The sequence below is a fragment of the Somniosus microcephalus genome, chromosome 2 (assembly GCF_052327205.1).
Source record: "Somniosus microcephalus isolate GS21.2 chromosome 2, FLI_Smic_1.0, whole genome shotgun sequence".
Classification (NCBI taxonomy): domain Eukaryota; kingdom Metazoa; phylum Chordata; class Chondrichthyes; order Squaliformes; family Somniosidae; genus Somniosus; species Somniosus microcephalus.
The window spans coordinates 104,213,149-104,240,571 of NC_140988.1; the positions used below are offsets into that span (position 1 = coordinate 104,213,149).

Below are 27,423 nucleotides of genomic sequence, written 5' to 3' on the forward strand. Positions count from 1 at the left end.
CACATGGCAGATGCAATTTAATACAGATAAGTGTGAAGCGATGCACTTTGGGATGAACAACATGGAGAGGTAGTATAATCTCAATGGTACTATATTGAAGAGCGTGCAAGAACAGAGGGACCTGGGGGTGCATATTCACAAATCTTTGAAGGGAGCAATGCAAGTCGATATGGTGGTTAAGAAAGCATATGGGATACTTGCTTTGTAATTAGGGGCATTGAATACAAAAACAAGGAAGTCATGCTAAACCTTTACAAATCACAGGTTAGGCCTCAGCTGGAGTATTGTGTACAATTCTGGGCCCCACACTTTAGGAAGGATGTCAAGGCCTTGGAGACGGTACAGAGGAGGTTTACTAGAATGGTACCATGGATGAGGGACTTCAGTTATGTGGAGAGATTGGATTGGGATTGTTCTGATTAGAGCAGAGAAGGTTAAGGGGAGACCTAATGGAGGTATTCAAAATTATGAGGGGTTTTGATAGAACAAGTAGGGAGAAACTGTTTCCTCTGGCAAGTGGGTCAGTAACCAGAGGTCACAGATTTAAAATAATTGGCAAAAGAACACTAGGGGAAATTAGGAGACGTTTTTTCACATGGAGGGTTGTTAAGATCTGGAACGCACTACCTAAAAGAGTGGCGGAAGCAGATTCCATAAGAACTTTCAGAAGGTATGTATTTGAAGAGGACTAATTTGCAGGGTTATGGGGAAGAGCTGGGGTGTGGGGCTAAATTGGACAGAACTTTCAAAGAGCCGGCACAGGTGTGATGAGCCGAATGGCCTCCTTCTGTGCTGTAAAATTCTATGATTCTATGGGGGAGAAATTGGGCACCTTTGCGCCTTCCGTTATCGCCTCCGGGGAGTGATAACAGGGCGCTAATCACTTAACGATCGGGCACAGTGAGAAGATCGACATCCGCCATATTTAGCAGGAGGTTTGCGGCAGCGGTATGGTGTTGCGCCCCCATCTCCTTCACCCGGAGATCGTGACGTCATCACCGTGCACATCGTCCCGGTTGCGCCACGGACTCGAACTTTGGTTCTGCCCCCTGCAACATCGCCGGGTGACAACACCAGCAGCTGCAGGAGGCGTTCATTGGGAGGCCGAGTGCTTCGGGGGTGATACGTAAAGGCGAGGTGGCCAAGGTAGGGAAAAAATTCTCAAATGGTCTTTCTGGTTTTTTTCCCCATTTTTCTTCACCAACGATCGATTAGCCCAGCACTCTGTTGCAGTGCATGGGGCTGATCGGGCCAGATTGTGGCTGCTGTGGGGGCGAGGGGAGTTTTTTCTTTGCAGTGCCTGCAGCGATGACCCTTCCCTTTAATGGAGGGAAGGAGCATTCCAACGCGGCAGCGCTGCCCGGCCCATTGTACAGCGCTGCACACCTACCGCCCCGCCTGCTACCTGCTGCGCTCCAGGAAGGAAGTGGAGCACTTGATTTAGCCCTCCACTTCCTAGCTGGAGCGCAAAACCCAAATTTTTTAAACTTTGAAAGACATTAGCGCCTGGCGCTAATTTTTTCAACTTTTAAAAGTTATTGCCCCTAACCGAATTTCTCCCCCTCTGATTCTAAATCAATCACAAACACTACTTTTGATGACAGAAAATGTTAGATTTTTAATTGTCTGTTTCCAAGCTCAGTGGCCACTGTTCCAGGTTCCATAGGTCTACCATGTTCCATCGTCCGATCTCTGATGAGGTTACACATAGATCTAGACATTGCCGCACTCACACATACACTCTTCTTTCTCACAGCCCAGTAACTTCTCTGATGACATTCTGTAATATTGGGCGTGACAAGATATAATGGAGCGAATACACTTTGGAATAGCAATTTTTTAGATGTGCACAGTCCAAATTAGGACTGGGTATGAAACTATGGGGACTAAATTCGATAAGGCCCGAAAATGGGCACAGGGATCGTGATGTGCGATCTGACCGTGCTCGTTGAAAGTAATGCAGGCAGCACGCAAAATTCATGCTGCCTGCTAATTAACATGATTGAAGCTGGCTGGCTGAGCGCTCAGCAGGGGGACTAATTTCATGGGAAGGTCTGTGATAGGATGGAATGCAGGTGAGATTAAGAGACATTTACACTTCATCTAGAGTCATCTTTTGTTTCTTAACTTGTCCCATTACCATCTCCTTTTGCCTTGCACCATCTTCCTTTTTGTCTCTTAATCTCTCCTGCCTTCCATCCTATCACAGACCTTCCCTTTTGTTCTTTCCTCCCCTCCCCCCTTTCCCTGCCCCTACACTTGCTTAAAAACCTGTTTCATCTCCAACTTTTTCCAGTTCTGACGAAGGGTCATCGACCTGAAACGTTAACTCTGTTTCTCTCTCCACAGGTGCTGCCTGACCTGCTGAGTATTTCCAGCATTTTCTGTTTTTACCTCATTATAATTGTTGCAAAGGAAAGTGGAAGGTAACTATGGCTCAACAGGGCAGAGAAAGGGCACCTAGGTTCTCAGACGCAGGACTGGAGGCCTTAGTGCAGGGGTAGAAAGGAGAAGGCAGGTCCTCTACCTGCAGGGGGCCAGGAGACCCTCCAGAGTCACTGTAAGAAGGCAGTGTGAGCAGATTACTGAAGTGGTCAGTGCCAGCAATCTTTCCCCGAGGAACTGGATCCAGTGCAGGAAGAAGTTTAATGACCTCACACGTGTGATCAAGGTCAGTGAATGCATCTTCAAATGCCATACCCCACCATCCACAAAGGTGGCTTATAACCGCAGAGATCAACAGCAGACGGGGGGTGGCCAAGCGAGTGTTGAGAACCAAACTGACCTGGAGGAATTAGTGTTCCAATTAATTGGAGGAGCTGTGACAGAGTCCATGGTGAGCGGAGAAGTGGAAAGTATCGCTGATAATGACAATATGATCATACTTAATTCTTCTTCCCCCTCATCCCATTATCTCTTCTCACTTACAAGCAGCTGATGGTGTGTGCCTGGATATCTTTCTTTCCCCCTCTCTTTACCACAACCTGACCCTTGTGCCTTTCTGCTTTCAGATACACAACAATTGCAAACTGGCCCTTCCTGTCCCTGAACTTGAGGAAGAGACTGATAGAGGAGAAGAAGACACACCGGCACCGCATCTGACACTCGCAGATACCAGCTCAGAAAATGGTACTGCGGGTACTTTAGAGGGTGGTATAGAGGTAGGATCTGCACGTGGTGAGTCACCGAGCACGAGTGGGCTGCAGCCAGGCCAGTGGGAAAGGAAGGCTCGGGTGCCAGCTGCCCGGAGGGCGAATTCAGCACGTGTTCTGCTCCACAGGAATCAGATGATGACCTTGATGAGGCGGCCTTCAGAAGAAGGGTGATGGGCATGCACACGGAAATGCTAAGTGCAATGGCAAGCCTGCCTGAGAGCCTTTTGTAGGTGTCCAGGAGCGTGGAGGAATCCAGCTCCAACACTGCACAGGGTTTTGCGCAGAGCTTGGAGCCCATGACTTCCAGGATGGAAATGATGAGCAATTCCATGAGAGACCTTGTAGACCCAACGATGATGCTGTGTGTGATGGGCGATGTCGCAGCTTCCATTGCAGCACAGGCGGAAGCGACCCAATGTCTCAGTGCTGCAGTGGAAGCGCAGAATGCTCTCCTGCAGACTCAGCTTGCATAGAAACATAGAAACATAGAAGATAGGAGCAGGAGTAGCCCATTCGGCCCACATTTATCCACGTTATATTGCATCTGCCATGCTTCTGCCCAATCACCCAGCCTGTCCAAATCATCCTGGAGTTTCTCGGCATCCTCCTCACAGCACACACGCCCACCCAGCTTTGTGTCGTCTGCAAATTTGGAGATATTACATCAAGTTCCCTTGTCTAGATCATTAATATATATTGTGAATAGCTGGGGCCCAAGGACCAATCCCTGCGGTACCCCACTAGTCACTGCCTGCCACTCTGAAAAAGACCCGTTTATTCCAACTCTTTGCTTTCTGTCTGCCAACCAGTTCTCTATCCAAGTCAATACCTTGCCCCCAATCCCATGTCCCTTAACTTTACACGCTAATCTCTTATGCAGGACCTTATCGAAAGCCTTCTGAAAGTCCAAATACACCACATCCACTGTGTTGTGTATGTACCTTTAAGGGAATAACTGGTCTCAGACTGCAGTACCAGCAGTGACCACCCCTGTATAAAAGGCTTCTGTAGTTTCAGTTTCCAGGTTGTCTCCATTCAGTAAAGACTTGTTATAATCAACTCCTGCATTCCGTGTCTCAATTATACACGGACATAATACTGGCGACGAGTAAGAAACGAACTTACCTGCAACTCGGCAGCACCTCAGACGACGTTATTGAAGGTCGGAGCCAGAAGGAAGAAAAAAAAAAGAATCCAAAGAAACTCAAGAAACGGGCGTCGACCGTGGGCAACCGCCCTCCAAATCATCGAATTGAAAAGTTGCAGGAGAGACTGTCGAGAGCCAGGCTTGGTTCTCCAGTCTGTGGTTTCCCAGCTAATCGGGCTGGTGGCAGGTAGTGCACTGATCCTTCCTGGGCTGCGGCGGGCTAGAGCTCGATCGGGTGGCTCTGCAACGGGGCCGGGCAGCGAGTCGGGAAGCAAAGAGAGAGAGAGAGGGTGGAGCACACAGGGCGCGGCCGGTGCTTCGAAGCCGGGCAGCGTTCGGACCTAAGAAGAGGGAGGGAAGTGTCCCAGAGGGTCCGCTCCACGATGGGAACGGTTCTTCAATTAACGGAGCAAATATTGAAGCGCGATAGAAAAATAAAAATACCGCGGAGAGCGGCGTTGGCAGCAGCGATCGGGGAGGTGCGAAGACCATAGGGCGTCGCCATTACAGGATATTAAAATAAATATAATCGCCAGCAACAGCGTTGGCAGCAGCGGCAGCGGCGGGAAAGCGCGGGAGGCGCCATCTTAACTCGGCGGGGAAGAAGGAAATGCGTGGGAGGCGCCATCTTAGATTTTCAAGATGCCAAAGACTGGCGATATCACTGCCTTCGATAATGCAATAGAAGACTGGACCGCGTATGTGGAAAGAGTCGAGGTATATTGCGAGGCAAACGAAATAGCCGATGAGAAAAAGGCATCGGTATTGCTAAATTTAATGGGCGCAAGAACGTACGGCCTATTGCAGGACCTGATTACTCCAGTCAAACCGAAGGCGAAGAGTTTTAATGAAATTGTTGCTATCCTACAGGAACACCTAAATCCTACACCGCTGCTGATAGCAGAAAGATTTAAATTCCACAGGAGAAATCAGCATAAAAATGAGAGCAATGCTGATTACCTTACGGAACTACGCAAGCTATCAAAGCACTGCCAGTTCGGAGCAGGACTGGCAGATACCTTACGGGACAAATTTGTCTGTGGACTGCTGAGTGAAGGAACCCAGAAGAGGTTACTCTCAGAGAAAGAGCTGACGCTAGATAAGGCTTTCAGCGTGGCAGTATCGTACGAAGCAGCAGCAAGGGGAGCTGCGGAAATACAACAAAAGCCACAGTAATATGGCACCCACGAAATGACATGGGGATTTGCAAAATGTTATCGCTGCGGCAGAACAAACCATGACCAGAAGGACTGCTGGTCCAAGGACAAAATATGCAGGCAATGCGGAAAGATGGGACACATTGCATGAGTTTGCAGGTCTGGGAAGAAGACCAACGACAACAAAAAGGCTACTAAGGAACCGTACAGGAAAGTACAAAAGATGACGGACAGCAGTTCCGAAGACCAGATGAGCGATAGTGAATCCGGGAACAAGAGACTAAGCTGTCTCAAACTTCACAACGTAATCGCAAAAGAGGATCACCGAACCATTTGGGTCACCCTGACGATAGCAGGGTCCCAAGTCAAAATGGAATTGGATACAGGATCAGCTCTAACCGTCATGAATCGACGAGACTACGAGCGGCTATTCTCACACATGCCCTTGAGAGAGACATCCATTGTCTTGAGGACGTATACGGGGCAAAAAGTATACCCCAGAGGAAAAATAAGGGTGCCTGTCGAATACAACGGCAAGAAAATACGGAAATTGTATCTCTACATTCTGCAAGATGGTGGACCACCGTTATTGGGACGTGAATGGATCAGAAAGATAAGTTTAGACTGGCACTCCATTCAGGCAATGACGGTGGCTGGTAAAACAGGATGACGACGTCACTCCTGGACGATTGTCAACAATCTTAGCTGACGCCAAAGAGATATTTCAACAAGAACTGGGCACTCTTAAAGGCGTAACCGCCTCGATAAAAATAGAGGAGAATGCAATTCCCAAGTTTTTCAAAGCAAGACCGGTACCATATGCAATTCGCCCAGCCGTCGAGGCAGAGCTGGAGAATCTGAAGAATGCAGGCGTGTTATCTAAGGTCGACTGGAGCGAGTGGGCGACACCCATTGTTCCTGTCATGAAAAAAATGTTAAACAATAAGTCTGAGGAGCCAAGGAAGGTTCGCATCTGTGGGGACTTCAAGGTGACGGTGAACCCAGTCCTTCGCACAGTACAATATCCTCTTCCAAGGATAGAAGATATCTTCGCCTCACTACCTGGAGGGAAGCGTTTTACAAAAATTGACCTCGCACAAGCATATTTGCAGATGGAGGTTGAAGAATCCTCTAGGAAGTATCTCACGATAAACACTCACAAAGGTCTTTACCAGTATAATCGACTGGTATTCGGAGTAGCATCAGCTCCGGCGATATGGCAAAGAACGATGGAACAAGTCCTGCAAGGGATTCCGGGGACTCAGTGTTACTTGGACGACATCCTAGTGACAGGTGAAGATGACAGTGATCACCTTGCCAACCTAGAGCAGGTGCTCACTAGACTACGTGGACATGGGCTACGAGCCAATCGCCCCAAGTGCGAGTTTTTTAAGAAACAGATATCGTATTGTGGCCACGTGATTGATGAAGAGGGGTTGCATAAGTCCCCTGACAAAATTGAAGTGGTAGTTAAGGCTCCAGCGCCTGAAAATGTGTCGCAACTGCGGTCATTTCTCGGATTGGTGAATTACTACCATAAGTTTTTGCCGAATTTGTCCACAATTCTGCATCCACTGAACGCCCTACTACGAACGGGAGTAGCATGGAAATGGAGCGATGAATGCAAGCGGGCCTTTCAGAAGAGTAAGGACCTAATCACTTCAAGAGAAGTATTGGCTCACTACAACCCATCACTACCGATAAGACTGGCGTGTGATGCGTCTCCCTACGGCATTGGGGCGGTACTGTCACATAAATTCCTTGATGGTTCAGAGAGGCCGATAGCTTTTGCGTCACGCTCGTTAACTTCAGCCGAGCATAACTACGCCCAGAGTGACAGAGAGGCCCTCAGCCTGGTGTGGGGGGTGAAGAAGTTCAATCACTACCTGCACGGTCAGAAATTTACTCTACTAACTGACCATCAACCTCTCGTCTCCATTTTCAACCCTCAGAAGGGCGTACCGATAATGACGGCACAACAGCTACAGAGGTGGTCCCTTTTCCTAGGGGCTCACCAATATGACATCGAGTACAAAGGAACTAAACAACATGGGAATGCTGATGGATTGTCGCGCCTACCGTTGCCGACGGTGGAAGAAGAACTGGCAGTGGATCCAGTGGAGTTATTCCACTCGACTATAGTCGAATGTCTCCCTGTGATGAATGCAAACATAGAAAAGGAAACACGAAATGACCCGACACTCTCCTGGGTCTATGATTTAACAGTGAAGGGATGGCCAGCACATGGCGAACCACTGCTGCCAGCATTCTCGCCGAGAAGAGAACAGCTGTCAGTGTGCAGAGGAACCTTGATGTGTGGATCCAGAGTAGTGATTCCACCCAAATTGAAGGATAGAGTGCTCAATGAGCTTCATGAGGGTCATCTGGGAGGGGTAAAAATGAAGAACTTAGCCAGAGCGTTTGTGTGGTGGCCGGGAATCGATAGAGAAATCAAAGAGATGACCAAGAGCTGTACAGGATGCCAGAAGGTCCAAAACGCCCCACCACAAGCTCCTCTACATCCATGGGAGTGGCCCTCATCTCCATGGCAAAGGGTGCACATTGATTTTGCTGGTCCCTTTATGGACTCGATGTTTTTAATTGCGGTGGATGCACATTCAAAGTGGCCAGAGGTAATAAAAATGTCCTCAACCACCACAGAAAAAACTATCACAGTCTTACGAACCATATTCGCCAGGAATGGGCTGCCTGAACAGATTTGCTCTGACAATGGACCACAGTTTGTGTCTGAAGAGTTCCAGAGGTTCTTAAAGAACAATGGTGTTAAGCATTACACATCTGCCCCATATCATCCAGCCACTAATGGATTGGCCGAGAGGTTTGTTCAAACATTCAAGAAGGCTATCAAGGCAATGTGTAATGAAGATATACCCCTACAACACAAGGTGGATAACTTCTTGTTTGCCTACCGGAATGCGACACATGCGGTTACCAACCAAACTCCAGCCATGATGTTCTTCAATCGAAGACTACGATGCCGCTTGGATTTGGTTAAGCCAAACATCAGAAGAGATGTGGAGAACAGGCAGTTTCAGAATATGAATGAAAGGCCAACCAGGAGTTTTAAGATAGGTCAACCAGTTTTGGCCCGGGACTACCACACAGAGAAATGGCAGCCAGGAACGATCTGTACATGGCAAGGACCTCTAATGTATACCATGGACGTTGGGGAGAGCATTGTAAGATGCCATGCTGACCAGATTCTAGAGTCACTGGAAAACGTCAACTCCACACCACGATCTGATACACCTGACGATGAAACCGAAGTACCAATTGCATCTACCGCAGAATCGGTGATATTGGAAGCAGATGAACCAAACAACGACATTGATCCTGACTCAACCTTGCCAGAAGAACCTGATATCCCAAAGAGGCGTTATCCAGACAGAATCAGGAAGCCTCCTCAAAGACTGAACTTATAATTGCTTAACTTCAACCAATGTAGCTAGCAACCGTAATTGTAATTGTAATTAGTTATTATTTAGTTGTTAAATGAATGTTATGTACTGTTTATCTAAAAGGGGAGGAATTGTTGTGTATGTACCTTTAAGGGAATAACTGGTCTCAGACTGCAGTACCGGCAGTGACCACCCCTGTATAAAAGGCCCTAGCAGGCTTCTGTAGTTTCAGTGTCCAGGTTGTCTCCATTCAGTAAAGACTTGTTATAATCAACTCCTGCAGTCCGTGTCTCAATTATACACGGACATAATACACTGGTTCTCCCTTATCTATTTTACCAGTTACATCCTCAAAAAATTCCAGTAGATTGCATCCATGCAAGCTCAGACTGCTGCCATCGTTGCTGGGTTTACAAGTGTCGAAAGGGGCTTGCAGGGTGTCATAGCAGCCCAGCAATCTGTCCTCTAACAGCTTTCTAGGAATGCTGAGGCGCCGCCCCCGGGGGAGTGGCAGTGGCTCCCTGCTGTCCTCTCTCAGGATGACAACATTCCTACTCCCACCAGTGCTACTCTGCCTTTGCCCTTGCTGCTGTCTGTCAACCAGTCAGTCCAGACCGTTGCTGCCCATGCCGAAGTGCTGCAGTCTACAGCCAGGCCTGCTTGGTCCAGAGCTCCTCCAGGTCATCCTGCAAGGCCATCTGCGGTGTCCCCCAGGGAAAGTCAGCATCCTTCCACCAGCCATGCTGCAGCCACTGGGGCAGCACTTCGTAGGAGCACTAGAGTAGGAAAAGGCACACGAATCACAGGCACTAAGAGAATGCACAAGGGTGATTAGTTGACATTGTTCTTTTGATTTGAATTTGATAAATTTAGGAATAATGTTTGGAATGTGTGTTTTGTGGTGGCTCTCATTTCATCTTTGTACCCAGGAGGACGTTGCGATGTTCCGTGAGAGAGGATGGTATGATGGGGAAGTGGTGAGCAACAGGGATGGCTTCATTTACTGGAACCGGAGTCTGATGAGGCGCTCATGGACACCCCACCGGAATGGGGATCTGCTGCCTGCCTCCTCCCTTTCTCCTCCTCCTCCTTTTCCTCCTCCTCCTGAGGTGGTCCCGGAACCCGTGGTGGCAAGGGCTGCAAGTTAATGATGGCCACATTGTGGAGCATGCAGCAGACCATCATGAAATGGGACACCTGCTCCGGCGTGTACTGGAGGGCTCCTCCTGAGCGGTCAAAGCAGCAGAACCGTTGCTTGAGCACTCCGATGGTCTGCTCAATGACTGTCATTATATGAGTGCTACCCACGAGTGGTGGGGTTGTGGAGGAGAGTCATCAGCCAGGTGCAGAGCGGATAGCCCTTGTCTCCGAGCAGCTACCCTCGGGTTTGAAGTGGTGGCTGGAAGATTGCTGGCACTCCAGACTGGCGCAGGATGAAGGCATCATGACTTCTGCCAGGATAGTAGTCATTAATCTCATGATGCGCTGGATGTGGTCGCACACCAACTGCACATTAAGTGAGTGTTAGCCTTTGCGGTTACGAAACACCTCAGGATTAGTATACGGTGCCCGCAAAGCCACGCCTTGCACCATGGGGAAGCCCACTATCCTGGCAAAGCCACATGTGTGCTCAGAGGGAAGACAATGAAATCCCTTCTCCTGGAGTACAGAGCCTCTGTGGCCTCCCGGATGCAGCGATGGATGGCGAACCGGGAGATGTTAGCTATGTCTCCTGCTCCAGACTGGAAGGATTCGATGGCAAATAAACTGAGGGCCACAGTGACCTTGAGGGCCACTGGGAGAGCTGGGTTTGCCCTGCTCTGAGGCTGCAGGTCTTGTTGCAGGAGGTGGCAGAGTTCTGTGACCACCTCCTTGGTGAAGCGGAGTCTCCTATTACATTGCCCCTGGCTTAAATGCAGATAGGAGAAGTGCTTTCTGAAGACCCTAGGTAGGTATAGCCTCCTGCTGAGAACCCTCCTCCTCCTCCCTCTTGTCCCTTTCTTCGCTGCCTCTGCTCCATCTCCCTGTCATACTCAAACGCGAGGGGGACTGCAACTGGAGCACCCATGACTGGGAGAACGTAGTCCGACCAGAACCCTTGAATTCAGAAGCAAGGCCTGCTCCACTTGCAGCAACACTCCCTCTCACCTCACCAACTTTAAATAACTCTAGAAAGCTCCAAACAGTTGCATAAACGTACACAGAGCCAGTAGAGCTGAAAAAGCAAGTCAGCTGCAAGTTGTTGATGATCCCTTTAAGTAGTGCCCCTTGGGGGTCCTTGCTGCTGCTGAATGCAAGGTCAGCTGGTTGTGATTAGGAGAGGGTGTTAAATGGAGCGGCGACGTCCAAAATGGCAGCTCGTCCGTCATATCAGCGTTGCACGCTCATTGACGTCACGATCTGCCTCATCTAATTATGTGGAGCGAGCACTAGCAACGCCAGCGCTACCGACCTCCCCAAAATGGCGGCCATGACGGGACCCACTGGAAGCCGGCGGTAGCGAGTTGGCCGCCATTTTTTCATCAAAACCAGCCTTAATGGCCAGCACTAAACCCCCGAATTTCACGGCCCATATATACATCTACTGCTCTACCTTCATCAACCCTCTCTGTTACTTCATCAAAATACACAATCAGGTTAGTCAGACAGTTGTCTTTAATAAATCTTTGCTGCCTGTCCCTTATTAACCCATGCTTCTCCAAGTCAAAATTAATTTTGTCCTTGGCCATGGTCTCTAGTAGTTTTCCCACCACAGATGTTGGACTGACTGGCCTGTCGTTACCAGTTTTATCCCTCTCCTCTCCCCTTTTTTGAACAGGAATGTAACATTTGCAATCCTCCAGTCCTCTGGCACTACTCCCATATCCAAGGAGGATTGAAGGATTGTGGTCAGAGCTTCTGCTATCTCCACCCTAGCTTTCCTCAGCAACCTAGGATGCATCCCATCTGGACCGGGTGACTTGTTAACTTTGAGGAATGTCAACTTATTTAGCATCTCCTTTCTATCTATTTTCATCCTATCTAATATCTCTACTTCCCCCTCCTCTACTGCGACATTAACCATCCTTTTCTTTAGTGAAGACAGATACAAAGTACTCATTCAGTACCTCAATCATGTCCTTTGCCTCCACCAGAAGATTTCCTTTTTTGTCCCTAATCAGCCCCACCATTCCTTTAACTATCCTTGAACTTTTATATGTTGATAAATATTTTTGGGTCCCCTTTTATGTTACCTGTTAATCTTTTCTCATACTCTCTACCCATCTTATATCCTTTTTCAAGTTCCCCCTTCACTCTCTATATTCTGCCTGGTTTTCTACTGCATTCTGTACCTGATATTCACAAGAAGATTTCCTTTTTTGTGCCTAATTGACTCCACCATTCCTTTTACTATTTTTCCATTCCTTTAACTATGCAAACAATGCATTTGACACATTTTCCCCTATGCAGGATTGAATCTTTCTAAACTCTTACTTCAAGAACACTTTGGAATATTTTACTCAACATTTTTCTTTTTTTCCAGCTTTTAAGACTGTTGTATTTCTTTAATCTGCTTTCCTGTATGTGGCATTAAGTATTTACATGTTTTCAGATGGAATTGAATTGGACTGTGTTTATTGTTTTTCGCTTGGGTGGAGTGGAGAATTGATGCCCAGAACATTACATTGATGTGACAGCACAAGCTGCTTTATCTTTGAAGGCCAGGATGATTGATTTGATCTGTTCCAGTCAGGTGGGAAACAAACAGCAGTGGGTCAGTTGCTTGTTTTGTACCCCGCCCAATATTACTTTCCATAGGAAAATAGGGCGGGTATAAAATGGGCAGCAGACCCACTGTTGCCCTTTTCCCACCCGGCAGGAACAGTTAACATCGACCCGCAGGAGTCCATCTTTGACTGATTGTTGAACTGTTAGAACTCATTGCCACGGTTTCTTTACTTCCTCCATTTTTTGCCAATTTTCTTTCCTCGCCTCCTCTTCTCTTCAAGGCATTGACTCCCTGCAGTTCTGAGGCCGGAAAGTGGAATGCTGGCAGACTATTCAACCGAAGAAGGTCTCACAGCTGAGGCCAAGCCTATCTTGACCCACTATCTACCCCTGTGCATTTCCAGCCAGAGTCACTTGTAGTTATCAGGAGCTGATTTCCCCCTTCCTAACCCACTGGTAGCACCCCTAGCACTAATGCGATTACGTTAAAAGGATAAACGATGTCATGCCAGAGCCATGGTCTGTTTGAAACAATGGCCAGGGATTTTCTCGAAGCTGCTCCCACTCCGTCGCCATAACTTTGCCAGAAGTGCGACAGAAATTCTGTTCGCCTCCGTGGACAGTGTTTCACCTGCACATCCGGTGAAGTTACAACGGGCGGAGTGGCAGCAGCTCGGGGGAAATTCCCCGCTTGTGAGGCTGAGTTCAAAATCTTTCAAAATGAATCCTGCACTGAGTCTTTGCCTTCCAGATAAAGCGGGTTGTGTCACTGCACCACTGTAACATTCTGAGCCTAATATTTGCATTGGTGCATGAAATCTTCACTCTTTGTGAACCCTTCACTGTGGACGATTTCAGCGTTGTGGATGGGATGCCTAATTTGTTCCTCTGTGGCAGATGATTGGCAAACAGAAGGAGTTTGCCGTATTCTGTATTTTCCTACTATGGCTCAGAATATTAAATGAATGCAGTGTGACTTGGATGGCTCACCTGGTATCTGAACTGAGTATAATATCAACCAACAGTAAGCTTATGGTAGTGCAAATATGTGTTTATGCCACTTCCCCTGAAATATGCACAGCTGTCGCATGTATAGGGGAGTCTATCACAGCTCAGTAACGCTCATCCCACAGCCACACATTTCATTTCCCACAGGCCGATGCTGACAAAACATGCTGTACCGTAAGCTCACAGCACTATCATCCCCTGTACCGGTGACATTTTCATTCTCCGTGTATCCAGCCTTATCGCGAAGCCACGTAGGTTATCTTAAGACTGAGAATTAATTTTGGAGAATGCACAAATGCCTGCACATAGAATGATACAGCACAGAAAGAGGCCATTTGGCCCATCGTGACTGTTTTGGCTCTTTGAAAGAGCTATCCAACTTGTCCCACTCCCCCACTCTTTCCCCATAACCTAGCATTTTTTTTACTTTTCAAGTACTGTATATGTCCAATTCCCTTTTGAATGTAACCATTGAATCTGTTTCCACTATGTAGTGCATTGTGTGTTATATTCTGTATTGAGCCATAATGAATGGCCACTTGTCCCACGTACCAGAGAGCTGCTGTTGTTTGTGCAACCATACCCCAGCAACGAATCATTGCTATCAGGAAAGGAGGGAAGAACAGGGGAGAAAACTGGAAAAATACTGGTTTTCTAAATGTTCTTGTGTGATCCTATTACTTCTTATAAAATGTGGTAACATTTGATTGTATTTCCAATATGTTTTACAGGATTTGTTCTATAGCTGTGTATCAGTGGTAGGAACTTTGAAGTGCACACATTCATTTCACAGTTAAGCTTTCTGATGTGCTGGCAGGCCTTATCACCCTTTAGGGGGTAATTGCAATTGAAACACTTTGATTTTTTGCATTGGTCACGTGGTTGTTCTCATTATTAATTCAATTTAATCACGTTTGTGTCGATTTGGTCTCAGTTATATCGGACACACGCTGCACTGCTTTGTGCAATAGAATAGCGAGCAGCCATGTTTTTAATTTTAAACTTTGGGAGAAAGAATTGAGGTTTTACAATGATGTTAAACTTCATACTTCATTGCAGAATCTCTGTGATAGATCTGTATAAAGACAAGATGGCCAATATTATCAGATATAAAGTTCCATTGCTTTTCAACGGAGCCTAAGTGAGATCTTTGACCTTTTATGGCGAGTTAAGGGCAGAAGCTGCAATCCTATGTTCCCAACAGACAGCCACACATACAGGGATCGCATTGCAGGAAACCATACGTGCATAACCCATAATTTGCCATCTGTTAAAATCACGGCCTGTGCACCTGCAAAATTCTACAATGTGCTCCCTACCAGTGCAACTCCCCACTGGGAGCATTTAATGTACTATGTGGTGTTGATTTGAACAAGCAAACCTGCATTTATATACCTTCCACATCCTCAGGATGTGCCAAAGCGCTTCATAGCGATTGAATTACTATTGACGTGTCATCACTATTCTAGTGTAGGCAAACACAACAGCCAATTTAGAAACATATAAACATAGAAAACTAGGAGCAGGAGTAGGCCATTCGGCCCTTGGAGCCTGCTCTGCCATTCAATATGATCATGGCTGATCCTCTATCTCAATACCATATTCCCGCTCTCTCCCCATACCCCTTGTTGCCTTTTGTGTCTAGAAATCTATCTATCTCCTTCTTAAATATATTCAGTGACTTGGCCTCCACAGTCTTCTGTGGTAGAGAATTGCACAGGTTCACCACCCTCTGAGTGAAGAAATTTCTCCTCATCTCAGTCCTAAATGTCCTACCCCGTATCCTGAGACTGTGACCCTTCGTTCTAGACCCCCCAGCCAGGGGAAACATCCTCCTTGCATCCAGTCTGTCTAGCCGTCAGAATTTTATACGTTTATAAATTTGTACACAGCGAGGTTTCACAAACAACAATGTGATAAATGACAAGATAATCTGCTTTAGTGTTATTGGTTGAGTGAAAAATGTTGGCCAGGGCATGGGAAGAACTCCCCTGCTCTTCTTCAAATAGCGCCATGGGATCTTTCACAACCACCTGAACAGGCAAATAGGGCCTTAGATTAGTGTCTAATCTAAAGGACAGATGCTTGAATAATACAAGTATATTAACCCTCTTAATTACACTTATAATTAACTAATACATCCTGGGGACAATATTTTACAGATATTTATTGCTAACCTTGCATCTCTTGAGAAGTTTTGTGCCATTAACTCATTAATCTTCAAATTACACAATGTTAACTTCAGTTTCTGAATGCTTGATGCATTCATATGCAGCTCCTATGCCTGTCATTTTAATGAGGGAATTAATTTGAGTAGAGATGATTGGAAGTGATACCTCTTATTTTTGTTTTGCTGAGGGTAAACCTTCTGTTTCCTTTTCTTGGTCTCCCTTTGACCGACTGTGATCAAGAGAAGTGGGAGGGTGACCTGCTCCCAAACTTTTTCCAGTGTTGCTCTGAAACCAGTTGATTGGAGGTGTGTGAGCGCAGCTGGGGAAATGGTGGGCGAGGGGAGGGGGAGCTCTCACAGTTTCTCTTTTGGGAAGTTAAAATAGAATAGAGTATATTAACTGGAAAATAAGTAAATTTTAAGGTTTTTTTAGAAAAGGGGCAGAGAAAGAATAAGGAAGAATAGTGAATAGGTGGGAAAAAAGTATCGACAGAGACAAGCACAGGCAAAATGTTTTTTTTTTTTTACTTCGTGCAAACCTGAGCTTTAGGTGTTTCATTTAGAGTTATTCCTGATGTTTAAATATATTTTACTGCAATCAGTATCAAAGCATGTGAGTTGAAAAATAAACAAAATCAGTTAGCCTAGGGACTGAGGAGTTTCCCTGCACCTGTTCTGCAATGGGATAATTTCTGTAAATCTTGTGATGGACCTCTTTACTTCTGTCAGTCTTCTGTATATGCCAAAGGGACAGAAGGACAGTGTGTTCATACTTATAGGAGAAAGAGAGGCTGGGAGAAGGAACAGAGATGAGGAAGATACTGAAGTCTAGGGTTGGCTATGTTTAATTCTAACGAACGAAGAAAGGATGTATAAAGCTCTCCATCGTGAGAAAAACAAATGCTTTTAATTTGTATTCAACCTTATATGCCAATCCCATCTGAGCAGATTTCAAGCCTGTCAATTCTATTATGTGTGTTTGCACCATACCTCTTCAGTACTGATGTTTGATTTCCATTTTGTTGTGATTAAAACCTATATTAAAAAACAACTTAATTGTAGGATGAAAACATTTGATTTATCTTCATGAATTCTTAATTGATAGATTTCCCTTTCTGGTGTAACTGAAATCTTCACTGCAGGGTTTCTAGTGCTTTAGTATTGTCGAGTTGGGGAAGTTACCTCTGTTAATAGAGGTTTTCTACTATTACACAGATTTACAGCATGCCTGACATTACTGGAAATTAAGCAAGCTCTAATTACCATTATAATGCAGCTTTCAGTAACTCTTACTGTGTGATTGCAATGGTAATACTCTGAATGCCACTTTGTATCCTATCCGATCCTTTGATGCCAAACATATTTTTGTACAAGGTCAGTCATTCTTGGAGAGAGAAATCATAGATATAATTATATATGCTGTTTGTCTGATGTACATTCTCTATGACCCTGATAGCTTTGTTCTTCATCCTTCAACTGTAATATTTAGAATTCTGATGTAGTGGTAGCTACATATTAAAGTCACATGCCGTCCCTACCTTTAGTCAAATTAAGTAGGTATGTTTCCCATAATATCTTTTAAGGAAAAGAAAATGCTCTTGTAGGAGGGAAGGCTTTTATGTCGCCCTGTTAAACGGATACATGTATAATTGCCATGGAAACAGCCTAACTGAGGAGCAACTAGCTGCCCATAGTTTCTATGGCAACTGCTCTGAAGAGACAGGTTCTTCAGTAGGAAATGAGATGAATATTAATGAGTCATTTTTTTAGCTATATTGTTGCCGCATTATCTAGTAATGGTTTTTGTAAACCCCTTTTGCACATAAACAGCTGAGTTGGAGGACAGTGTCCTTACTAGAAATGAGCCAAACCAACCGACATTACAAATGTAGCACATTAGTAAGTGATCTTCAGCATTATAAAAAATAAACTGCAGATTTCTGCCTGACAGCAGTTTGTACGGTGCAATATTCATTCAATAGTTAAAGATATATTGGTGCACATTTCAGTTGAAGTGATTTGACTTCTCTCCCCCAGGTAACCTTCCATCTTCTTCACACTGCAGGTAATTTCATTTTCATTATCTCTGCCCCCTCCCCCCTCCAAGAAGCATCATGACGTGGATATTAAAGCTGGCAGCTGCTCCATGATACACATGGGGACTGAGCATATGGAAAACAGTAGATTTCAGGAAGCAGCTTTGTTGTGCTCTCGTGCTGAAAGCCAGACTTACAACTCTCTCTTTCTCTGTCCTTTTTGCCTTTTGTAATTAGCTTTTGCTGGATCAGTGCACAACTTTCACTAGTACATTTCTAAATGTAAGTACACTGGACTATTTCATGCATTCAGACTGCAAATGTTTTTTGGGGTTCCTGTGCAGTTCAGGCAGATGTTTTGTAGTGAGATCATGGAAATAAATTGGCAAATGAGCTGTGAAGTGGTTACGTTAGATGCGGCAGATGACTAGAATGTGTACTTTTTTTAAAGTGGGAAACTAGACAGAAGGTGAATGGGTTTTAAGTGGTTTTAAGAGTCCATTGCTCTCTTTAACGCTACTAATACTGTCAGCATTTGGACCATGCTGTCCTCCTTCCTCACCGATCAGTAGGAGACTGCAGAGCACTGAGAGGAATAAAGAGGTCAAGTCTTGCAAAGATTACCTAATAGCAGGAAGGAGTTAATAAAACAAAGGGGTGGTGTCAGCTAATATTAGAAAATATAAGAGTTTATTTAGGAAAAAAAAGCCCTGCCTTTCAGCCAGTGTGTGGCTTTTAGTTGGGTTCGCACAGTACAACAATAAAGATGATTGGTAAGACGTGTTTTGAATAAGCGATCAGCAGCTCTCTGCTGCGCTCAGAGAAAGGGATGCAGACGAGCTTGCGGATACACACGGGCTTGGTCCATGCTGTTTGGAGGATGGGGTTAGTAGGTGCTTCCATTTTTATTGCGTTACTTTTCATGACAAGAGACACCTTTCAGTCGTGCTTTCCAGCTGATGGCCGAGATGCTGCTGCCCCTGTGTATCACATAGGGTCAAACAGCCGTGAGCAAGAGTGCTTACATCAAAGCAAATCCAGATCATCATTTAAAATCTGTCACGACAGATGGGTGAGGTTTGTGCATTGCTGTATAATCCATATACTGAGAACCCACGGTCGGTGCTGATGCTCATTTCCTTCATGTTCACTGATGTTGTTTCGAAATGTTGTTGTTGGTAAGAGGCTTTACATAAAACTGAAGGGATTGCGTTCGCTGAAATGCTATTAGATGTTCAGCAAAGATTGTCTGAGATGTGACATATTTTTCTTCACTAAATGTACTGGCGTGTTCCTATTGTACAGTCTTATCATAGTAAATAATATTTTATTGTAAAATGCAGTTATTGAAACTGGATAGTATCTCTTCATAGATTGTGAAAATGTTATCAATCTTAGAAAAAAGGGATGGAGTAGAAATCTAGCTTTAATCCTTAAGCAATATGCTCTGTCTCTCTTGTCACTCCAGATATATATATATATGTACATTTTACTTTGTTAGCTTCCTAAACATTTCATTTAAATAATGCTCTCAGATTTGAGATCATAAAATCTCAATGGTTGCTGTATTACAAAGCTGATGTTACATAATCTGAAATTGGTTAGCCCAGTGCAATTTCTGTCTTGCAAGGTATTTTTGCAAGATTTTTGGGATTTCCAAAACCTCTGATTTTCTCCCCTGTTTTTTTTCCCCTTCTGGTCTCTCCAGGCTTGAGTTTCTTGTGTCTGAGTAGGCAGGTGTCCAACCTGCTTCCAAGCTTCCACCTGAATTGGCCATTAAGAGATGCCTGAGAGCAGACCACTGCTGATGTCCACTCAGCTTCTCCTCCCTCCTCATTGTGGCCCTTGCTCAGCACCTCCGTGGAGCAGCAGAGTGGAGGATCAAACCTGTGTCCCACCATTCAATGCTGCTGCGCTATCACCCCTATCAATGAAGAGACAAGCTGCAGGATCTCGGTGTGTAGCATTCTTAGGCTGGCGGTGATGCATGAGACACTCTGCTAATAGAATTATTTTCTTTTCGCCATCTTTCAATTTTTTTCTGCCCTTCCTTCACTATTGGCACCTGCAACTATGCTCCTTCTTTCAAGTGGGTGGATAGGGTGGTCTGGTCTATGAATGGACCACAATCTAAAACTCCAAAATCTATTTTTTGGTGGGGTTCCAAGAGGATTGGTGAAGCTGAATCTATTTGAATTTTTGTCAGATTTGGCTTAATTTTATTAAAGTTAAAAAAAATACAAGTGGACAAGCAAACAGCCTCCTGATTATGGAGGCTGATCTAAAAACAATATAATTTTTCTAAGTTCCTGATGAATGTGGCAGTACATGTACAAGGTTCAATGCATGTGTGGTTACACTGTGTTGTCTGGTTCAGGTCCAGTTCAACCATATCAGAAGGGGAAGAGCTCGCATCATGGATTGAAAATGAACATTTGACCTTTGACTGGGCAGGTCATGCTTAGGCTGGAGATTCCTTTAGGCTTGTTGTTGATTAGACTGTTTGGTCAACTGACAGTGGCGGTAGTCATCCTGGGTAGCAATGATCCCATCAGTGTTTCCTTCACCTTATACAAGAGGGCTACCTCAAAGCCACATAGTGCGCTCTATCTAGTGGTCAAACTGAAAACTAATCAGACTCACGATTATGGTTTGGCTGCCTAATGGCAAACTCGCAATTTTTAAAAAATCAGCTAACCTGTTGAAGTTAATTTTTATGAAACGTGAAGAAAAAGATGACAAATAAATGACATGGGTGGTGCAGAAGTTAGATCATGCAATTTCTCTTCTATCACCTGGTTTGGACGTAACTAAGCTAAGGCAGATGGACAAAAGTCTGCTCACTCGCTGATGGTTCTTAAAGGTCACAAGCTAAATAAGTAAAATGAGATTAGGCTGCTTCAACCCAATTCCCAGTGGATGAAAGGTCACACAGCACCAAACTGCTCATAATTCAGCTCCAATTAGGACACCGTATGGATAGGGTGTTTCTGATTAGTGCTAAATTGTGTATGGAAAGCAGAGATATACTACTGCAGTAAAAAAAAAAGCCCTTTGAGGATGATAAGGTAAGTTGTTGGGGTAACCTAGATGGAGCTCTGTACTGCAGCAAACCTGTGCTCTACCTGACTAGGCAGTGTTCCGCAGTATCACTAACTTCACAGAGCAGGGAAACACTAATTTATTCACAAACGCTATGGGCTGGATATTAGCTCGGAGATGGGGACCAGGTAGGTCTAGTGGGGGGCTGAGAGAGATTGCGGGGGGGGGGTGGTGGTCGGGTTGGGTCTGAGTGCAGGGGTCTTCCGATCGCGGGGGCTCCGATCGCAGGTGGGGGGGGGGCAGATGGTGGTTGGGGCGGTCTGATCGCAGGGGGTACAATCATGGATGGGTGGCAGATGGTGGTCGGGGAGAGCAGATAGTGGTTGAGGAGAGCAGATGGTGGTCGGGGGGGGGGTCCGATCACAGGGTTGGGGGAGCAAACAGGGATCCGATCACAGCGGTGGGGAGAGGTTTACTAGGTAGATTGGTGAGTCGGGAGGAAACAGTGCTGCTCCTCCTGGCCCACAAGCAGTGCTGGAACCTGCCCTTCTTGCCTCCTTTCACCTGCCGAGTTTCATGAGGTCTTGGAAACTCGGCCAACTGTGTTAAATATAGAATCACTGTTAAAATAAAGGCAGGCAGCCTCATTAAAATATTTAAATGACCAACCTGCCTCCTGCGAATGGATTGGTCGGCTGCCCCTTATCACGCTTCTGTTAAAACCGGGAGTGGGTGGATTCGAGGCAGTTTGTGTTCCTGTTTCTGATTTTTAGCTCTTTAACCTCCCATCCGAACCAAACCCACCTGTTTTTGGGGGTTAAAATTTCCCCTGTACCTCACGTAGTTGAGTAAAAAACAAATGAATAAATTCATAAAACAAGGCAGAAGATACCGGGAATGATAGCATAGTGGTTATGTTACTGAACTAGTAATCCAGAGGCCTGGACTAATGATCCAGAGACATGAGTTCAAATCCCACCACGGCAGCTGGGGAATTTAAATTCAGTTAATTAAATAAATCTGGAATAAAAAGCTTATGTCAGTACTGGTGACCATGAAACTATCGGATTGTTGTAAAAACCCATCTGGTTCACTAAAGTCCTTTAGGGAAGTAAATCTGCCGTCCTTACCTGATCTGGCCTGTATGTGACTCCAGACACACAGCAATGTAGTTGACTCTTAACTGCCCTCTGAAATGGCCTAGCAAACCAATCAGTTGTAACAAATTGCTACAGCAAAACAATAATAAGAATAAAATCGGACGGACCACTCGGCTCGGACACGGCAATGGCCCACCCAGCCCAGTCAACCCTGTAAAGTCCTCCTCACTAACATCTGGGGATTTGTGCCAAAATTGGGAGAGCTGTCCCACAGACTAGTCAAGCAACAGCCTGACATAGTCATACTCACAGAATCATACCTTTCAGCCAATGTCCCAGACTCTTCTAGCACCATCCCTAGGTATGTCCTGTCCCACCGGCAAAACAGATCCACCACAGGTAGCGGCACAGTGGTATACAGTCGGAAGGGAGTGGCCCTGGGAGTCCTCAACATTGACTCCAGACCCCATGAATTCTCATGGCTTCAGGTCAAGCATGGGCAAGGAAACCTCCTGCTGATTACCACCTACCACCCTCCCTCAGCTGATGAATCAGTACTCCTCCATGTTGAACTCCACTTGGAAGAAGCACTGAGAGTAGCAAGGACACAGAATGTACTCTGGGTGGGGGACTTCAATGTCCATCACCAAGAGTGGCTTGGTAGCACCACTACTGGCTGTATCGATTTGTATGTGGGTTCAATGACGAGACATTTATGAAAGAGGATGTCTTTTAATCTAAAGCTTGTTCAACTCTTTTAACAGCATTTACAGGAGACATCATGTTAGTGATCCATCTAAATCGAAACTGAAACTAAACTAAACTCTGCCTCTGTCACATGCCCTCTGCTGGTCAGGCATAAGTAATCAATACATGCAAATATGCTGGTAAGGTATCATAATCAAACAGGCAAATATCATCACTATTTGCTGATATCATTACATCTCCCTTTCTTAAAACAAAAGTATTTTACTTTTAACTAACAACATGTTTTCTTTGTATTAATCTGCATTTTAACTGTAACACTTAATGAACTTACATTAACATTATCATTATCAAGGTTTTTTAACCTTGCTTTGTGTGTTCACATGAAATATGTAAATACACTAGAACTTGAAGAAAGAATAAGATAACATTACTTCCTTCTATAACAATAGTCCTTAAATTTGCTCAATGAGTCTCTCAGGAGGCTTCACGTGTCTTGAGGATTTTCTGATTGATTGTCCTTGAATCTGAGTTGTTGCCTCAGATGATGTGTTCTCAGCTGTGTGATCAGGTTGTTCAACAGTATCAGTCTCTTGACCTGCTGTGTGATCAGGTTGTTCAACAGTATCAGTCTTTTGACTTGCTGTGGCTGGTCCCATGAGAAGATCTTGACGATTTCTTCGCAGAACAGCACCCTCATCTGTCTGAATGGTGTATGATCTTGGTTGAACTTCACTCAGGACGGTTCCCTTCTGAGTCCATATGTTTGTTTTGTCTTTGAACCTTACTTGGTCACCAGTGTGGAGTTCAGGTAGGTTTTGTGTTCCTCTGTCATAGTAGTACTTTTGCTTTTCTTTCTGTTGTTCTTTGAACTTCCTCACTTTCTCCCCCTCTTTTGTTTTCAGTTGGTTCTCCGGGATGGGTAGGTTTGACCTTAGTCGACGTCCCATAAGGAGTTGGGCTGGTGACTTACCACACTCGAGCGGCGTTGTGCGGTATACAAGCATGCTCTGGTAGAAGTCAGTTCCACTGTCTTTTGCCTTGTACATCAGTCTTTTCACTGTCTGGACCGATTTTTCCACTAGTCCATTGGACTGTGGAAAGTGAGGACTTGATGTTGTGTGGACAAAGTCCCACTCTTTGGCAAAGTGTCGGAAACTTGCATTGTAAAACTGGGGTCCGTTGTCTGTGAAGACCTCGCTTGCCACGCCATGTCTGGAGAATATGGCTTTCATACATGTTATCACAGCATCTGCAGTGGTGGTGTACAGTCTACAAACCTCTGGATACAGGGAGTAATAGTCTGTGACTACAAGATAGTCCTTCCCTTGACATACGAATAGGTCAGCGCCTACCTTCTGGTAAGGTCTGTCTGGCGCTGGGTGTGGCTTTAGTGGTTCTACCGGATTGCTTGATCGATATTTCAGGCATATTGTGCAGTTTGACACCTCATTTGTCACATCTTGGTTGATTCGTGGCCAGTACATCACCTCTCGTGCTCTTTTCTTACACTTTTCGATTCCCAGATGTCCTCCATGGATCCTTTTTAGCATCTCTTTTCTCAGACTTTTTGGGATAACTATTTTACTTCCTTTGTAGATGATGTCTTCAACCACTGATAGTTCCGCCCTGCAGTTCCAGTACTCTGCTATGTCAGGTGAGCAGTCTTGCTTCATGTTGGGCCATCCATCCAAGATGCTTTTCTTCAGTCGTCTCATTGTTTCATCTTTGTTTGTCTCAGTCTTTATGAGCTCCATTTTTGCATCTGCTATGGGCAGTGCACTTGTGATCATGTCCACGTAGGCGTTTACTTTTTCATCCATTTTGGTGTTTGCGGGCTCACTTGGGTCACCAGCTCTGGACAACGTGTCTGCTGTATACATCAGCTTACCCGGTGTGTACGCAACATTCAGTGTATAGCGTTGCAGCCTGATCATCATTCTTTGTATTCTAAGCGGACAGCTATTTAGCGGCTTTTGGAACAATGCAATCAAGGGCTTATGGTCAGTCTCTACACTGATTGCTTGTCCTGCCACAAACTGGTGAAATCTTTCACAGGCGTATGTGATGCTGAGCAGCTCCTTTTCTATTTGAGCATATCGCGTCTCCGCGTCTGTCATTGAGCGCGATGCATATGCAATAGGTTGCCAGTAGTCATATTTTTGCAGAAGAACGGCACCGAGCCCACTCTGTGATGCATCTGATGATATCTTGATGGGTCTCGCTGGGTCATAAAACCTCAGTACTGGTTCCTCTGTGAGCAGTTTCTTTAGATCGCTCCATGACTTCTCATGCTCATGATTCCATTCCCATTCTATGTTCTTTTCAGTTAGTCTTCTCAGTGGCGCCATCTTTTCTGAGGGGTTGGATATGAATTTACCCATGTAGTTGATCATTCCATTAAACCTCTGCACGTCCTTTTTGCATTGTGGCTTTGGCATATTCTCAATGGCGGACACCTTTCTGGGATCTGGTCTGATGCCCTCACTGCTAAGGATATCTCCCACGAATGTCAGTTCTGTCACCCCGAGCTGGCATTTCTCTCTATTCAGCTTCAGGTTTGTTTTCCTTGTTGCTTCCAGCACTTTTTTCAGTCTCTCGTCATGCTCAGTTCTCATGGTTCCCCATACTATGATGTCATCCATTGATGTATCAACTCCCTCCAGGTGCTCATAGATCATATGGATAGTTTTGTGATACACTTCAGGAGCTGAGGCAATGCCAAATGGTAACCTTAGGAATCTGTATCTGCCAAATGGACTATTGAACGTGCACAGTCTTGAACTTGCCTTGTCCAGCTTCATCTGCCAAAATCCTGATGATGCATCTAACTTGCTGAAATACTTTGCATTTGCAAACTGTGACATGATTTCCTCACGTGTAGGAAGCTTGAAGTGCTCTCTCTTTATTGCTCTGTTTAGATCTCTTGGATCCAGGCAAATTCTGAGCTTTCCATTCTTTTTGTCCACAACGACGAGGGAACTCACCCACTCAGTTGGCTCATCTATCTTCTGAATCACGTTCAGGCTTTCCATCCTGTCCAACTCTGCCTTCAGTTGCTTTTGAAGAGCAAACGGAACTTTTCTGCATGGATGTATGACCGTTGGCATACTTTTATCTACTCTGATCGTGTGTTCTCCTGGAATGCAGCCTAGACCCTTAAATAGGTCATTGTACTCTTTCATGAGTTCATCATAGACTGTCTCTCCTTCGCTTTCCACAACGAGGACTCTCTTTACCAGGTTCAGTCTCTCACAGGCTTTTAAACCTAGTATGGCTTGCACATCCTTTGGCACCACGATTAATGCTAGCGTGTGCTCTCTGTCCTTGTGTGTTACTTTGACAATGCATCTTCCTTTCACTGGTATATCAGTACCTGAGTATCCTGTCACTTTCACTTTTATTCCATGTATCTTTGGTCTGGGTCTAATTTTCTTAAAATCAGTCTCAGATATCACATTAACTTGTGCTCCAGTATCCAATTTAAATGGAATATGTATGTCATTCACTTTTAGTGCCAACATCCAGTCTCTTTTTTCTTTTTTGTTTTCGGACACAACATCCACATTGAACTCCTCTATCTCGCTTTCATCTACTGTATGGACCTTGCTTTGTTGCGCTTGGTTCTTACAGCAACGGGCATAATGGTTGTTTTTGTTGCAACTATTGCATGTTTTACCATATGCTGGACACTTTCTTGGTGCATGCTGTGTACCGCATCGACTACATGACTTTCGATTGCCCCTTTCATTTTTGTTCGCTGGCCACGCCTCTTTTTTCACATTGGCGCTCTTTTTGTTAAACGGTTTGTGTCCGTTCTTTCTCACTGCATCCACGTTGCAGCTACTGTCACTGAACAGCTCCTTTGCCTGCAACTTCACAGTCTCTGTAGCCCTACACAGTGCTATGGCTTTTCCCAGGTCTAGATCTTGCTCTCTTAGCAGTCTTTCCCTTAGACCATTATCTGGAATACCACACACCAGTCTGTCTTTTATCAGCGAGTCTGTCAGTCCCCCAAATTCACATGTTTTGCTTCGGTTTCTCAGTTCAGTCACATACTGATCAATAGTCTCTCCAGTTTTCTGTACACATGTGAAAAATCTGTGCCTCTCAAACGTCACGTTACATTTAGGTATGCAGTAGGCCTCAAACTGTTCCATTATTTTATCTAACTTCATTTTGTCTCCATCAGCAGCGAATGTGAAGTTATTATACACCTCCAGCGCTTCATCACCCACGACATGTAAGAACAGTGACAATTTCTTTTTATTACTTTTCTCGTCAGCTCCGATTGCCGCTAAATACAACTCTAAACGTTGTTTGAATCTCCTCCAATTTTCAGCCACATTACCTGTCAACTGAAGCGTCGCCGGTGGGAGTAAACCTTCCATTTTTCACATCGTTAGCTATTCTCTAATGGTAAGTAACGATGTTCTCTTTTGGCTTGCTAATCTGTGGAGAGCTGATTTAACTTCAGATTTTTCCTCTTCATCTCTTTCAATCACTTCTGACACCATGTATCGATTTGTATGTGGGTTCAATGACGAGACATTTATGAAAGAGAATGTCTTTTAACCTAAAGCTTGTTCAACTCTTTTAACAGCATTTACAGGAGACATCATGCTAGTGATCCATCTAAAGTGAAACTGAAACTAAACTAAACTCTGCCTCTGTCACATGCCCTCTGCTGGTCAGGCATAAGTAATCAATACATGCAAATATGCTGGTAAGGCATCATAATCAAACAGGCAAATATCATCACTATTTGCTGATATC

The 27,423-nt window shown here is 45.1% G+C and overlaps 1 protein-coding gene and 1 pseudogene across 3 annotated transcripts in view; both read left to right on the forward strand.

Moving 5' to 3' along the window:
• The first annotated feature begins 2,432 nt into the window (after positions 1–2,432).
• Positions 2,433–9,347, forward strand: LOC147122845 (uncharacterized; annotated as a pseudogene).
• An 8,621-nt stretch (positions 9,348–17,968) lies between these two features.
• The window catches only part of trim2a (tripartite motif containing 2a), a 285,296-nt gene continuing 275,841 nt past the window's right edge, over positions 17,969–27,423 (forward strand). The window contains exon 1 of one of the 3 annotated variants that reach the window (XM_086011965.1): positions 17,969–18,082. The gene's annotated coding sequence lies outside the window, so the exon portion shown is untranslated. Of the gene's footprint in view, positions 18,083–18,608; positions 18,686–18,954; positions 18,979–27,423 lie in introns of those variants that run through there. The other 2 variants (XM_086011975.1, XM_086011985.1) reach the window with 2 other exon arrangements.